This window comes from Mustela nivalis, assembly GCF_964662115.1.
Source record: "Mustela nivalis genome assembly, chromosome: 1".
NCBI classification, from domain to species: Eukaryota; Metazoa; Chordata; class Mammalia; order Carnivora; family Mustelidae; genus Mustela; species Mustela nivalis.
The window spans coordinates 7,851,942-7,868,578 of NC_139020.1; positions in this window are offsets into that span (position 1 = coordinate 7,851,942).

Consider the following 16,637-nt stretch of genomic DNA (forward strand, 5'->3'; position numbering starts at 1 on the left):
TGGAGACGATGAAAACTAATGAGCTGGGCACCCAAATATCTAGAAAAGTATAACAAAATAAGAATGACGATAAAATCAGTAATTAACTGATATGAAAGCAAAACTGTTGGAAAATTTGTAAGTCCATGAGTTGGTACTTTGAAAAGACTGGTTCATTTGACACATCTTTAATAGAACAAACTAAACACAAGGAGAGAAAAATACATAAGACCAGGAACTACGTCAGATAAAAAGCCTGATAAGTTATATTGCAGTATGTACCTCCCGTGTCAATAAATTCGCAACCTTTTATAAAATGCAAAGTGACTCTAGAAAATATAGACTACCTGAATAAAACGATAGCCTTGGGAAGAAACTGAGAAAAAAATGGCAAAGAAATGGCACTAAAAAGGTGCCGGGCTGAGATGGTTGTACACCGGGTTTCTATCACAGCTTCAACGATCGGGGTAGTTCTGCTCTTTGTTTCTGCTCAAGTTGAAAAGCTCCCAGTGTATTTTATGAAGCCAGTGTAGCCCTAATATCAAAGTCCAACCTAGCAGGTGGAATTAGATTTAGCTGTGAGAGAGGGAGGGAGGCCTACGGTTGGAGGGACTTAACTAAGACTCACGTAAACGTCCACAGGCAGGTAGCCCAGAGCTGGCTGGTCAGCACAGAGCCATGATGGCCTCAGCGATCCGGCCCACTTCTGGCTTGCGGTGCCACCACGTCTTCACGGTGTAAGGCAGTAACAGTAGCTGCAGCCATTACTCTGTATCCCAGCAAGCACGACGGAGGGAAGGTGAGAAAAGGCGGAGGCCAGGTGCTCGCTCTATTAAGGATGGTTTCTAGAACTGCCGTATGACACTTCTGCCTATATCTGATCATCAGAAACATGTGGCCACAAACAGCGGCAGAGAAACAAGAAACACATTACTCTGTGTGGTCATGTAGCTAACTGAGAAATACCAGAAGTTTTACAAGTAGGGAAAACTGAACATTGACAGCAGGAAAAAGCCCATAACCCTATATCACTTACCAATACAAGTTGATTTCTCATTGTATTAAAAAACCAATATGTCATGACCATAAAGTGGTGGGGGAGTGAGGTAAGAAAAGGCAGTTCAACACTAGGAAATCTTATCACATTAGTGGGTGGAAGGAAACCATCTTTTAAAAAATATATATTTTATTTATTTGACAGAGATCCAAGTAGGCAGGAGGCAGGCGGGGGGGGGGGGGGGGGAAGCAGGCTCCCTGCTGAGCAGAGAGCCCAACGCGGGACTCAATTCCAGGACCTTGAGACCATGACCTGAGCCGAAGGCAGATGCTTAACGTACTGAGCCACCTAGGCGCCCTGAAGGAAACCATCTTGATGGATGCCATAAGGCATATATTTTAACTTTTTATTTTGGAAATTTCCAACATATACAAAAGGAGAGAATCACATAGATTATGTCATATCCAAAAGATAAGTATTCTTTCTGTTAACATCTTTACTGAGATATAATTTACCGTAAAATTGATCCATTCACATTGTATGATTTCACAGTTGTTAGTATACTCATAGAATTGTGGAACCATCACCACAATCTTAATTTAGAACATTTCTTCAATCTTATAGAAACCCTGAACCTATCAGCAGTCAGTCACTTTCAGCCCCGTGAAACCAGTAATCTACCTTCCTTCTCCATACATTTGCCTATTCTGGGCATTTCGTATAAATAGAATCATTTATTATGTGGCCTTTCATGACTGACTTCTTGGACTTCACATAATGTGGTTGAGGTTCATCCATATTGCAGTGTGGGTCAGTAGCTCATTACTTTTTATTGCCCAATATCATTTTATTGCACAGCTATACCATATTGTGTTTATTCATCGGTTGACAAGCATTTGAACTGTTTCCACTTTCTGGGAGTTAAGAAAAATGCTTCTATGAACACTCATATGCATGCATACTTCTGTGTGGACATATGTTTCTACTCTTCTTAGATAGTCCAGGGATAGAAGTTCAGGGTCATAGGACTCTGTTTAATCTTTTGAGGAACTGCCAGACTTTTTCCCAAGCGTCTGCACCATCTTACGTTCCCACCAGTAATCCCATCCGGGTTCTGATTTCTCCACATCCTCATCACCACTTACTATGGTCTGTCTCTTTTACTGTACTCGTCCAAGTGGGTATGAAGTGGTATCTCATTTTGATGTTGGTTTTCATTTCTCTAAAGACAAATGATATTGAGCATCTTTTAATGTGCCTAGTGGCCATTTGTATGTCATCTTTGGAGAAATGTCTATTCAGATCTTTTGCCCATTTTTAATTGGATTATATTTCTTATTGAGTTATGAGAGTTCTTTGTACATTGTTTACAAATCCCTTTTCAGATATATGGTTTGCAAGTATTTTCCCCCATCCTGTGGGCTGTGCTTTCACCATCTTAATACATAATTTGCAGCATGAAAGTTTTAAAATTTGATGTAGTCCAGTTTGTTTTTTCTTCTCTTGTTTGAGTTTTGGTATCATATCTAAGGACCTACCTACTGCCTGGGATCCAAAGGCCATGAAGAATTACTCCAGTGGCTTTTTTTCCCAAGACATGTATAGTTTTAGCTGTTAGATTTATGTCTCTGAACAATTTTGAGCTAATTTTTTTGCCTGGTGTGAAGTAGAGATCTAACCTCATCCTACTATGTCTGGGTATCCCATTGTCCCAGCACCATTTGTCAAAAAACACTATTATTTCCCCCATTGAATTGTGTTGGCACCCTGGTAAACAGTCAATCAACCATAAATATTTGGGTTTCTGGATCCTGGATTCTTTTCCATTAGTCTATATGTCTATTCATATATCAGTACCATATTGTCTTGGGTTACTGTAGCTTTGCAGTAAGTCTTGAAATTGTGAACTGTGAGTCCTATAACTTCTATTTTCAGTTTTTAAATTGTTTGGGGTCTTCTGCATTTCCAAATGCATTTGAGGATCAGCTTTTCAGTTTCTGCAAAAAAGTTACCTAGGGTTTTGGTAAGAATTACATTGAATCTGTAGATCAGTTTTGGGAGTATTATCATCATAGTAATATCAAGTTTTCCTATCCATGACCATGAGATGTCTTTGCATTGATGTAGACCCCGTTTTTCTTTCAACAATGTTTTATACTTTTCACTGTACAAGTCTTCCTTTTCTTTTGTTAAATTATTTCTAAGTATTTCATTATTTTTAAAAGATTTATTTATTGGGGCACCTGGGTGGCTCAGTGGGTTAAGCCTCTACCTTCGGCTCAGGTCATGATTTCAAGGTCCTGGGATCGAGCCCTGCATTGGGCTCTCTGCTCAGCAGGGAGCCTGCTTCTCCCTCTCTCTCTGCCTGCCTCTCTGCCTACTTGTGATCTCTCTCTCTCTCTCTCAAATAAATAAATAAATAAATATCTTTTTTTTTTTTTAAGTATTTATTTATTTTAGAGAGAGTGTGAGTGCAGGGAGGACCAAAGGGAGAGGCGAAGGAGGGAAGACTCCCTGCTGAGGGTAGGAAGCCTGACACAGGACTTGATCTTACCACCCTGAGGTCATGATCTGAGCTGAAATCATGAGTCAGACACTCAACCAAATGAGCTACACAGGTTCCCCAATATTTCATTATGTTTGATGCTATTGTAAGTGGAATCATTTTCCTAATATCAGGTTGTTCATTACTAGTGTACTATAGTACACTACAGTATACACTATACTAGTGTATAGAATATGGTTGATTTCTATATATTGTTTTGTATCCAGCAACCTTGCTGACATTATTTACTAATAGGTTAATTACTAAAATAGGCTATTTAAATGCTAATACATTTGTGAAGTTTTTGTTTTTGTAGATTCCCTGGGATTTTCTATATACAAGATCATGACATCTGCAAATAGTTTTACTTTTTCCTTTCAAATCTTGTCTTTTATTTCTTTTTCTTACCTAATTGCCTTGGCTAGCTCCTCTAGTAAATGTTAAATACACATAATGAGAGTAGACATCCTTGTCTTGTTCCTGATCTTGGGAGAAACATTTCAGTCTTTCACCATTAAGTATGATGTTAAAATGTGGGGTTTTCATAGATGCTCTCATGGGCTTGAGGAAGTTCCCTTATAAAGCTAGTTTGTTGAGTGTTTTTATTATGCAAGGGTGTTGTATTTTGTCTGATGATTTTTATGCATCTATTTAAATGGTCTTGTGGGAAATGCCCTTTATTCTATTACTAAAGTATATTACATTAATTGATTTTCAAATATTAAGTCAGCCTTGGGACAAGTTTCACTTGTCAGAGGTGTATAATCCTTTTCATATGTTGCTGGATTTGGTTTGATAGTATTCTGCTCAGGATTTTTGTGTCTATATTCATATATTCAAAAGACCAGTTATACAAGACATCTATTTTGATTTTTAAAAACTTTTTAAACTAGGGAAATACAGAATTCTAAAAATGTAATTAAATGGATTTATAAAAATTATTAGGAAATACTCTGTATAACAAAGTGTTGGGGATATCTTGATAATTTTTAGAGCAAGAGGGTATCTTTTTTCTGTTGAAGTTTTGACCAATGCAGTAAGATTTTTTAAAAAGGAGTTGTTCACTAGATAGACTAGGAAGCCTCTTAGTGATGGTTACATGTGCTTATAACAAAACAACCACTTTTAATCTGGATTGAACTGATTGGACCAGGTACTTGAACTAGGAAAGCCCAGGAGGGCAGTTCCAGGTGACCTGGTGTTAAGTCAATGCCAGAGCCCTTCTGTAGGTTCATGCTTAGGGAAAGGGATGTAGACACATTTGCATAGCCCACAGGAGACCAAGGGGACTGAGGGAGTGGGCACAGAAGATAGAAGTCTCTAGACTTCCTTGGATCCAAATAGCTTTTGCCTTCCTGTCTGAATGTATCCTTACAAATTCCTTTGTTTTGGGGGTGCCTGGGTGGCTCAGTCAGTTGAGCGGCTGCCTTCAGCTTGGGTCATGGTCCGAGGGTCCTGGGATCAAGCCCCATGTCGGGTTCCCTGCTTGGCAGGGAGCCTGCTTTTCCCTCTTCCTCTGTCTTCCACTCTGCCTGCTTGTACTCCCTCTCTGTCAAATAAATAAATAAAATCTTTTTAAAAAATTACTTAGTTTTCTACTTGAGCTAATCTGAGTGAGTTTTTGTTCCTTGCACTAGGTATGAACATTGCAAAGGAAAACATAAAGTTATCATTATCAGCAGACATTATTTAAAAATGGAAATTAAAAAATTTTTTTTAAATTTAATTTTAAATTTAAATTTTAAATTAAATTTTGAATTTTCTGGAAATCCCAGAAAATCAACTGAATTTAAAAAGATTATAATTGTAAAGGCAATTCAATAAGATAGCCCATTATAAATACACAAAGATAGCTTTCCAAAAAAATAGAGGTAAACATTGACAAAATTAAATTATTAATAAGACACATGTAAGACCTTTTTAAAGAAATCTATGTAACATTATTTAGGAATACTTCTTAAAATTATAACATATAGGAAGTCTCAGTTGTAAAAATATCAGTGACCAAATTAATTTAAAAATTTTAATACTTAACCTTATTCTAATATAATATTTTAAATATTTTATTTAGTTATTTGTGTGAGAGAGAGTGAGTGCACAAGCAGCAGGAGCAGCAGGCAGAGGGAGAAGCAGGCTCCCCACCGAGCAAGGAGCTCGATGCAGGACTCCTCCTCAGCATCATGATCCTGGATCACGACCTGGGCCTAAGGCAGATGTTTAACCAACTGAGCCGCCCAGGCATCCCATTATTCTAATATAAATCTTAATGTAATATTTTCTTTGGCTCTTAAGTTTATATAGAAAAATAAGTATGCTAGAGTATTCAGTAACATTTTATAAATGAAGGAGAGAATAAAAGGTAAAACCAAACCAGATAATAAATTATATTTAAAAGTATAAAACTGGGGCGCCTGGGTGGCTCAGTGGGTTAAGCCTCTGCCTTCAGCTCAGGTCATGATCTCAGGGTCCTGGGATGGAGCCCCACATCAGACTCTCTGCTCAGTGGGGAGCCTGCTTCCCTCTCTCTCTGCCTGCTTCTCTGCCTACTTGTGATCTCCCTGTCAAATAAATAAATAAAATCTTAAAAAAAATAAAAGTATAAAATTATAACAGCATGGTAGTTATGTCAAAAATGACAGGTCCGGGCGCCTGGTTGGCTCATGTGGTTAAACGTCTGCCTTTGGCTCAGGTCATGTTCTCCAGGTCCTGGGATCAAGCCCTGTGTCTGGCTCCCAGTTCAGCAGGGAGCCTGCTTCTCCCTTTCCCTCTGCCCCTCCCCTGCTCATCTTCTCTATGTCTCTCTCTGTCTCAAATGAATAAATAAAATCTTTAAAAACAAATAAATAATTTTTTAAGAGTCAGTTTAACAAATATAAAAGCCATAATTGGACTCAGGTGTATAAATAATTTAGTATATGAGATAAGCAAGGAACACTAAGTAAAAATGTCACTTCAAACCGGGTGCAAATGAAATGAAAATTTTCCGTTGTGTTAGAAATTATATTGGCACTAGTCGTCTCAAAGGGAAGTAAATTCCAAAGGTATAAAAATGTGAAAGTAAATAATGACCTAGTAATACCACAAGATATACTAAGTGAAAAACCCACACATGAAACTACTACCACACTGTATGTTAATTCACTGGAATTTAAATTAAAACCTTAAAAAAAGGAGATATAGATAAAATAGAACTTGCATATGGTGAAACTTTTACAATATAACATCAGGGACAAAAGTCATCAGCAAAAATGTTAATGATAAACCTTCAGTACATAAAAATTTTCTGAAAGTTAAAAGAGAAAAGACAAATTAGGAAAAATATTTATGACATAGTGACTTTAAATGTATTAATATCATTAACATATAAAATACTGCTACAGATCAGTAAAAAAAAAAAAAAAAAAAAAAAATGAACACCCCAAAAGAAAATAGGTCAAGATCTGAATAGACAATTCACCAAAGGAAAAAAAGCATGTAGCCAGTAAACTCATGAAAAAAAAAAAAGTCAGCCTCATTAGTTTCTTCATTTATGAAACATTTCTGTTAAGAAATACTACTTATAAGCCATTGTTTTAAGATACGTAGTGAAAAGGGTAAAAAGCATAGCATCTATGCAAGCTAAAGGGTCTTAAGTTCTCTGTATTAAGAGAATTGTGGTCTATAAACAATGAATCTGGGAGCACAGAAAAAATTTTAAAAAAGAAAACAGAAAAGCAATAAAATACAAATCTAAAAAAAGGAGAAATGTGGGAACAAAATTATATAAGCTTTCTATGATTCAGAAATGAATGAAATCAGATATGTGGGAATCGTCTCATTTAAAGAAAAACGGTAATGCCAATCACATGGTCTAATAATCCTTTGCTTGTTCAGGCTCCATGTTACCCATTTCTGTTCTTTCCTCACAATAGAAGCTAAGGATACAAAATATTTATGACTCAGGGAGATAAACAAAAAACTTGTTGTCCATGAATCAGGTTGAAACAAGCAAGGAACACTAAATAAGCCTAAAACCTGGCTTGGCTCCATCATAACTAAATTGTCTGTGGCGTGCCTTTTTGCTAAGCAGTATTACAAAATAACAAATAATCTTTAAACACCTGCCATGTATTCTTTAACCTCTTGACTTAAATCAATTGTTTGACACAAGAAAATTTGTTTTTTTCAAATTTTAAATTTAAGAAATATAAATAAGGTAGTGTTCATTTGTGAATTGTATATTTGTTATTTTCTTTTTCTAAAGATTTTATTTATTTATTAGAGAAAGAGTATGAGTAGGGGGGGAGGGGCAGAGGGAGAGAGAGAAGCAGACTCCACACTGAACAGGGAGCCCAATGTGGGGCTCGATCCCAGGACTCTGGGATAATGACCTGGGCCAGAGGCAGACACTTAACCAAATGAGCCATCCAGGGGCATGTTTGTTATTTTCACCTCAATTACAAACGATATCACAGGGGCTCCTGGGTGGCTCAGTGGGTTAAAGCCTCTGCCTTTGGCTCAGGTCAGGATCCCACGGTCCTGGGATCGAGCCCTGAATCAGGCTCTCTGCTCAGTGGGGAGACTGCTTCCCCCCACTCTCTCTCACTACTTCTGATCTCTGTCTGTCAAATAAATAAAAAATCTTTAATAAAAATAAATGAAATCACATTTTTTCTCATGGTTTCTTTGGTCTCCATTAAGCTTCCATTTTTCTGTGATTGTTCTCGTGATTTATCATCTCCCCTTTTCAGAAGTATAATAGATATATTATAAAGAAATTAAAGTGTTGTAGGGGTGCCTGGGTGGCTCAGTTGGTTAAGCGTCTGTCTGCCTTCAGCTCAGGTCATGATCTGAGGGTCTTGGGATCAAACCCTGCATTGAACAACCTGCTCAGCCGGGAGTCTGGTTCTCCCTCTTCTTCCGCCCCACCCCCCAACTCATGTTCTCTCTCTCTCTCAAATAAAAAAATAATCTTAAAAAAAAAGAAATTAAAGTGTTTTACACATTAAGCCTAAACATATCCCAGATTTTTGTTTACAGATCAACATGTACGTCCTCATGGGGTTTATAATTACAGATAATGAAAGATACAAATTTTTAAAATATTGTTTAGGAACTTCTATTCGTATCCATGAAGGGGGCAATTGGTACCAGACTTGCCTTCCTTTCAAAAACAAATAGAAAATTGAACAAAATAAAAGTGGCTGGAATTTGAGATTTAGAATATTGGAGAGGAGAAAGATGCATAGAGAAAGAACTCTAGAAATCTGAAGAGTCCCCTTGAATCTGTTGCTGAAAACTTAGCCATATGCATGTTCAGTGAAACTCCAAAAGGCAAGGAAATACCAGGTATCTGTATGTAAAAATGTTTCCAGAGCTGACACAGTGCACGTGAATTCCAACCAGCCAGAGTGAAGATTCCAGAAGAGTCATGCATCCTTAGCAGGGCTACTCTAAACCCATCCCAACAAAGCTTAAAAATGAGTCTTAAAGAGCTCAAGTTGATATTCAAGCTGTTTAACTGGCAGCCAAAACAAACTCAACACTCTTTAAAGGAAGACACAGACTCTAGATTCTCAGTAGTAAGATACACAATATCTAGTACCCAATCAAAATTACTAGACACTCCAAGAAGCAGAAGAATGGGATCTGTAAACAGGAGAAAACATGGTCAAAATCCAGAGATCTAGAACTGGCAGAAAAGGTCAAATTAGCAAACAAGAAATTTATTTTTTTAAGATTTTATTTTATTTATTTGACAGAGAAAGAGAGCACAAAAACAGGGTGAGCCGCAGGCAGAGGGTGAGGGAGAAACAGGCTCCCCAGTGAGCAGGGAGCCTGAAGTGGGACTCAATCCCAGGACCCTGGGACCAAGACCTGAGCCAAATGCAGATGCTGAATGACTGAGCCACCCAAGTGTCCAGTAGATAAGGAATTTTAAACAGCTATTTAAAATATGCTGAAACATTTATGAGAAACATAACATGAGAAAAGAAATTGAAGACATAGAAAAGAATCAAATGGGGGTGACTGGATGACTCAGTCTTTTGAGCATCTGCCTTTGGCTCAGGTGATGATCCCAGGGTCCGGGATCGAGCCCCCACCAGCCTCCCTGCTCAGTGGGGAGCCTGCTTCTCCTTTCCCCTCTGCTCCTCCCCCTGTTTGTGCACTTGCTCTCTCTCTCTCTCTCTCTGTCAAATAACTAAATAAAATCTTTAAAAAAAAAAAAAAGGAATCAAATGGGGAGCACCTACCTGTTTACTAGAAAGGAGGCTGTCTGATGTGTGGATCATTAAATAAACTGGAAATACTGGAAAAATACATTGAAAAAACTGGAAAAATACTGAATAACTGGAAACTACTTCTGAAGTTACATCTTCAGGGGAAAAAAAAGAAAGAAAAAGGAAAAAAAGGAAAGAAAAGACAAAGGAAGAAACAGAGGGAAAGGAAATGAAGAAGGACCCTCATGACCTGTGGGCGACGTCAAGTGGGCCGTCGTGTGTATCACTGAAATTCTGGAAGAAAGGGTTGACTGCAGAAAAATGTTTGCTTGAATAGTGACTGAGAAATTTCCAAAGTTGACGAAAATTGAAGTAGTTCAATAGATTTTGTTATATCAATATTGATAATAACGCTTGAGTTGTTAAATCGGATAAGGTAGGTTGGTATGTATCTGTATTTGGGAAAATATCAAGTGAGAAAAGCAAGGTGTGCAATAGTCGGTGTAGAATTGTCCCATTTGTGTAGCTTTGAAAACGGCGCACAGTATCTTCTGTGAAACGGATGTGGAAGTAGCCACAGTCAGCTTTTGGTAGCGGATCCCCTGGGACAGGGGGTCAGGGTAGAGAGATGAAAGAGCAGATTCTTACTTATTTTTCGTTGTCTTACTTTCTGTAGTATTTGAAGTTTTCCTTATCCAGATTTTTAAACATTTTTAAAACAAACTCAATTAAAACATTTTAAATATATGATGGGTTCTCACGGCCCCGCTGGTGGGTGTATGTATATGTACCGATGTGGACACAGCAATGCAAATGTGGATATGACACAGATTAAGGGGAAAAAAAAACCTCCAGAAAAATTTTTTAAAGATTTTACTTATTTGAGAGAGATTGAAATAGCGAGCGAGCGAGAGAGAGAGAGAGCGAGCGAGCAGGAGCAGGGGCGGAGAGGGAGGAAGGAGAGAAGCAGGTTTCCCGCTGAGCAGGGAGCGCTATGTGAGCCCTGATCCCTGGGACCGTGACCTGAGCCGAAGGCAGACTGTTCCCTGGGAGACACCCAGGCGCCACCCACAAAGTTGTTTAAAGTGCGCTGTGATAGTGTTCACGTTACAGAGGAAATTAAGTCTTTACCAACATACACAGTTCTTCCCGGGATGTACATAAAACTGAAACACGAGGAAATGGAGTAGGGGTGCCTCAGTCAAGCGTTCAGCTCTTGGGTTTGACTCAGGTCATGACCTCAGAGTCGTGGGATCGAGCCCCGTATTGGGCTCCGTGCTCAGCATGGAGTCTTCTTGTCCCTCTCTGCTCTCGCCCTGCTCACCTTCTCTCTCTCGAAATGATTAAAAAAAAAAGAAGAAGAACATGGGGTAAAGGCTCAGAGAGCACTTAAAAAACAAAGAGCAAGAAAAACGAGTGAGACTCAAAACAAACCAGATTATTCACCCCTGAGAGCCCTTGGGGGGACGCAAGGATAGCCCTCCGGTGCCATCGCCCCTAAACCTGTCGCCACGGGTGCAGTCCACGCCAGGCAGGAGAGCCGATGTCCACAGGAGGCCTCTCAGCCCAGCGGGCAGGACAGGTAAGCGGGGCCGTTTCTTCTGCTTGGCCTCAAAGTGTCCGAAGTTAGGAGAGGAGGCTCTCTCGGGGCGGACCTACTGCCTGACAGTAACGGCTGATAGTCCTCTGGCGCTGACCGCGCGCCACCATTCTCGGTGCCTACTACTGGCTCTTTATTCCCTGCGAAGAGAGTGCTCGTTGGTCTCCCTCAGACCAGCAAACAGGTGTGGAGCAACCGGCCATCTGCCCAAGGTCACCGAGCGGGGAGGGTTGGGGCTGACGCTCAAGCACTGCGACTCCCCAGTTCGGGCCCTGCCTGGGGGTGGGAGGTAACCAGTTGCCCTGCCAAGGGGAAGCTCTTCCCAGGCCTGCCTGGCACACGATGAACTCGGCTGCCCAGTTGGCCAACACCTGGGGCATCTTACCCCCAGGTGCCCTGGTCTTCCAGCTTGACTGCATGTTGGAAGTACCCGGGGAGGGCTTTGAAAAGCCCACAGGCCACAGCCTGGCTACTTATTCCAGTTACTGAGAAGAAAGTCCAAATTGTGACTCCCGTGGGCAGCCAGTGGGAGGGCTCGGTGCCTCCTGGGAGCTCTATAACCACACCCTTTTCCAGAGAAACCAGCTTCTCCTCCCCGACCCCTGGCCCACCTTACCCTGCAGAAGGGATGGCTTCTCTGGGTTTCCAGGGCCTGGCACGGAGCAGGTGTGCAACGAACGCTCATTGAACAAGGAGAATGAAAAGCAGGGCCTGGAGACAAGCTGATGAGATCACTAACCTGTGGTTAATACAGTTGAATTGGCCATTGTTTTGAAAAACAGATGAGGTTAAGACCTAAGTTAGCTCAACCCATTTTTAGCTAATAATTGCATGTAAATCCCCAGGCCTGCCTCCGTAGCAAATAGAAAGATAAATCTTTCATCTGTAAAATATGGACAGTAACTCCTACTGGGAAGGATTCAAACACTTGGCACGGGGCCGGGCCCATAAAAAGAGCCGAGTAAATGCGGCCATTATTATTCCCTCAACATGTGCAATGACCGGGCATGTATGAAGACAGTGACTTCACCGTGCGCGGCTCACTCGCTGCGGGGCAGGCGCTGTGCTCCGGCTTCCTGGCCCAGCAGCCGGCCCCTGTCCACACCGCCCGTGACCTCACTCCGGAGTAAGCAGGCTAGAAGTCAGAGGTTGCGGGCCTGGGGATTTCCGAATTTGTGTTTGTAACCCTAAACATAAATCATCGTGTCCGACCAGTTACTACATTTATGCTCACAAGCAGTGTACTCTTATTCCTACTGCCTTTGAGAAAAATGTAAAAGCTGAAAATGTACTTTCTTATGCAGCCCCTACCAAGAGACTAAGTGGGTCTGTTGTCTCATTCGCTAGAGCTTCAGAGGACCCGCTGGCCGCTCTGCCCAATTTGAAGAGAGCTCTAGAAGGAAGCTCTCAGCAGAGGAAACTCGTGAGATGTGGTGCTTGTAATTAGATGAACACCAGGCAATGGATTCCAAGACGAGAGGATGAAAGGAGGAGCTGATATTTAAAAGTAAATATTTAGTATGAAAAGCTGGCATTTAAAAAGTCATTTTACATGGTCGTAGATAACTTCCTGGGAAGAGCTTTGCCTTGTAAAATGATCTGAAGGCATCACCCAGTTTTCTATATTCAGAGAACTCTGTTGTGTCTTTCATATAAAAAAATGAATAAAGCAAATTATCTGTCCCTTTTATCCATCCCTGCAATTGATACCAGTTCTAGTTTCTATTCTGCTTCTAGGCAGAGAGAGATTTAAAATTAGGGCCCCTTCTCTGCTACAGGGACTCAAAATACAGATAACCCAGCTACTAAAAGGACAATAAAGAAATATTAAAAAAAAAAAACTATGCCAACAAATTCAATCTAGATGGACTGGGAAAATTCCTTGAAAGACACAAATTACTCACTTGACAAAAAGAAATGGAAAATTGGAATGGTCTTGTATATGTATTAAATATACTCTCTATAAAAAAAATTCCACAGAGAAAATTCCAAACTATCCAATATCTAATAGAGAAATAGTACCCCTATTACACAAACTCTTTCAGAAAACAGAACACTGCAGTTCATTTTATGAGCTCAACCCTGACACCACATCCTGAGGAAAATATTCCAGCTAGAGATTTGCAGACTGATAGCACCCCATGAACATAGAGGTAAAAATCTTCAGGGTATTATCCAATATAATAAAACAATATAGAAATATATACATCATGAATAAATTAGGTTTATCAGATGTGATTCACCGCATCAACAGAGAAGAGGAAAATCATGTGATCACTAATAAAAATGGACAAAATTCAACATCTCTTAATGATTTTTAAAACTCAACAAATTATGAATATGAAGGAAACTTACTTAACTGGATAAAGGGCATCTACAGAAAATCCATAGCTAACATTATACTCAATGAAGAAAAAGTAAATTCTTTCCCCCTAAAACTGGGAACAAAGTGAGAATGTTTTATACTGGAGGTCCTAGCCAAGGCAGTTAAGTAAAAAAAAAAAAATGAAAGGTGTAAGATTGGAAGGGAAAGAGCAAAATTGTCTCTATCAGAGACAGTCACAATTGTCTAAACAGAAGATCTAAGGAATAAAAAAAAATACCATGAGAAATAATAAGAACATTCATCAAGGTTGCAGGATACAAGGTCAATATGCAAAAATTATATTTCTGAGTGCCAGCAAAAAACACTTGGAAAATGAAGTTTAAAAACAGCATTTCCAGGGGGCACCTGGGTGGCTCAGTGGGTTAAGCTGCTGCTTTCAGCTCAGGGCATGATCTCAGAGTCCTGGGATCGAGTTCCGCATCAGCCTCTCTGCTTGGCAGGGAGCCTGCTTCCCTCTCTCTCTCTCTCTCTCTCTCTCTCTGCCTGCCTCTCTGCCTACTTGTGGTCTCTCTCTGTCAAATAAATAAATAAAATCTAAAAAAATAGCATTTCCAGTGGCATCAAAATATGCAGCATACTTAGGAATATAGTCAATGAAAGACAAGAGCCCACAGCGAATATCAATGGGGAAAAGCTCAGAGCCTTTCCCTTAAGATCAGGAACATAACAAGGATGCCCACTCTCACCACTATTGTTCAACATAGTACTAGAAGTCCTACCAAGAGCAATAAGACAACAAAAAGAAATAAAAATGTATTCAAATTGGCAGATAACATGATACTTTGTGTGGAAACCCAAAATTCTCCACCCCCAAATTACTAGAACGCATACAGAAATTGAATAATGTAGCAGGATACAAAATCAATGCACAGAAATCAGTTCCTTTCCTATACACTAACAATGTAATTGTAGAAAGAGGAATTAGGGAATCGATTCCGTTTACAATAGCACCAAAACCCGTAAGATACTTTGGAATAAACTTAACCAAAGAAGTAAAGGATCTATATTCTAGAAACTACATGAAAGAAACTGAAGACACAAAAAGATAAGAAAAACATTCCATGGTCATGGATTGGAAGAATAAACATTGTTAGAATGTCTACACTGTCCAGAGCAATCTATACTTTCAATACCATCCCAATCAAAATAGCAATGGCATTTTTCAAAGTACTAGAACAAACAACCCTAAAATTTGTATGGAAGAAGAGACCCCAAAATCACCAAGGAAAAGAAAAACAAAGCTTGGGCCACCATGTTGCCTGATTTCAAGTTCTATTACAAAGCTGTGATCACCAAGACAGCATGGTATTGACACAAAAAGAAACACATACACCAGTGGAAAAGAATAGAGAGCCCAGATATGGACCTTCAACTCTATGGTCAACTAATCTTTGACAAAGCAGGAAAAAATATCCAGTGGAAAAAAGACAGTCTCTTCAATAAATGGTGCTGGGAAAATCGCACAGCTATGTTTAGAAGAATAAAACTTGACCATTCACTTATACCATACACAAAGATAAAATCTAAATGGATAAAAGACCTCAATGTGAGATAGGAATCCATCAAAATCCTAGAGGATAACATCGGCAGTAACCTCTTCAACATCAGCCACAGCAACTTCATTTAAGACACATCTCCAAAGGCAAGGGAAACAAAACAAAAATGAATTTTGGGGACTTCATCAAGATAAAAAGCTTCTGCACAGCAAAGGAAACAGTCAACAAAACAAGAGACAACCCATGGAATGGGAGAAGATATTTGCAAATGACACTACAGATAAAGGGCTGATATCCAAGATCTATAAAGAACTTATCAAACTCAACACCCCCCCCAAAAAACCCAAATAATAAAGTAAAAAAAAATGGGCAGAAGACATGAACAGATGCTTCTCCAAAGAAGACATACAAATGGCTAACAGACACATGAGAAAATGTTCAACATCATTAGCCATCAAGGAGATTCAAATCAAAACCACAATGAGACACCACCTTAAAACAATTAGAATGGCAAAAATTGACAAGGCAAGAAACAACAAATGTTGGAGAGGTTGTGGAGAAAGGGGAACCTCCTTACACTGTTGTTAGGAATGCAAGTTGGTACAGCCACTCTGGAAAACAGTGTGGAAGTTCCTTATAAAATTAAAAATACAGCTGCCCTATGACCCAGCCATTGCACTACTGGGTATTTACCCCCAAAGATACTGATGTACTGAAAAGAAGGGCCATACATACCCCAATATTCATAGCAGCAATGTCCATAATTGCCAAACTGTGGAAGGAGATGAGATGCCCTTCAACAGATGACTGGATAAAGAAGATATGGTCCATATATACTATGGAGTGTTACACAGCCATCAGAAAGGATGAATACCCACCATTTGCATCAACATGGATGGAACTGGAGGAGATGATGCTGAGTGAAATAAGTCAAGCAGAGAAAGACAATTATCATATGCTTTCACTTATTTGTGGAACATAAGGAATAGCATGGAGGACATTAGGAGAAGGAAGGGAAAAATGAAGGGGGAAATCAGAGAGGGAGACGAACCACGAGAGACTATGGACTCTAAGAAACAAACTGAGAGTTTTAGAGGGGAGGGGGGAGGGGGACATGTTGGCCCAGTGATGGGTATTAAGAAGGGCATATATTGCATGGAGCACTGGGTGTTATATACAAACAATGAATCACGGAACGCTACATCAAAAACTAACGATGCACTGTATGGTGATTAATGTAACATAATAAAAATTTTTTTAAAAAGATCATTCTCAAAGGAATGTTAAGGGGAACAAATGGCTAAGGTATTAAATTTGGAGTTTAAAAAACTTATACATTGCAATAAAATCAATAAATGCAAAAAGTGAAAGAGAAAAGAAAGATACAAAAGACCATCATGAAAACTATGAAACATTGGTGAGAGAAATTTTAAA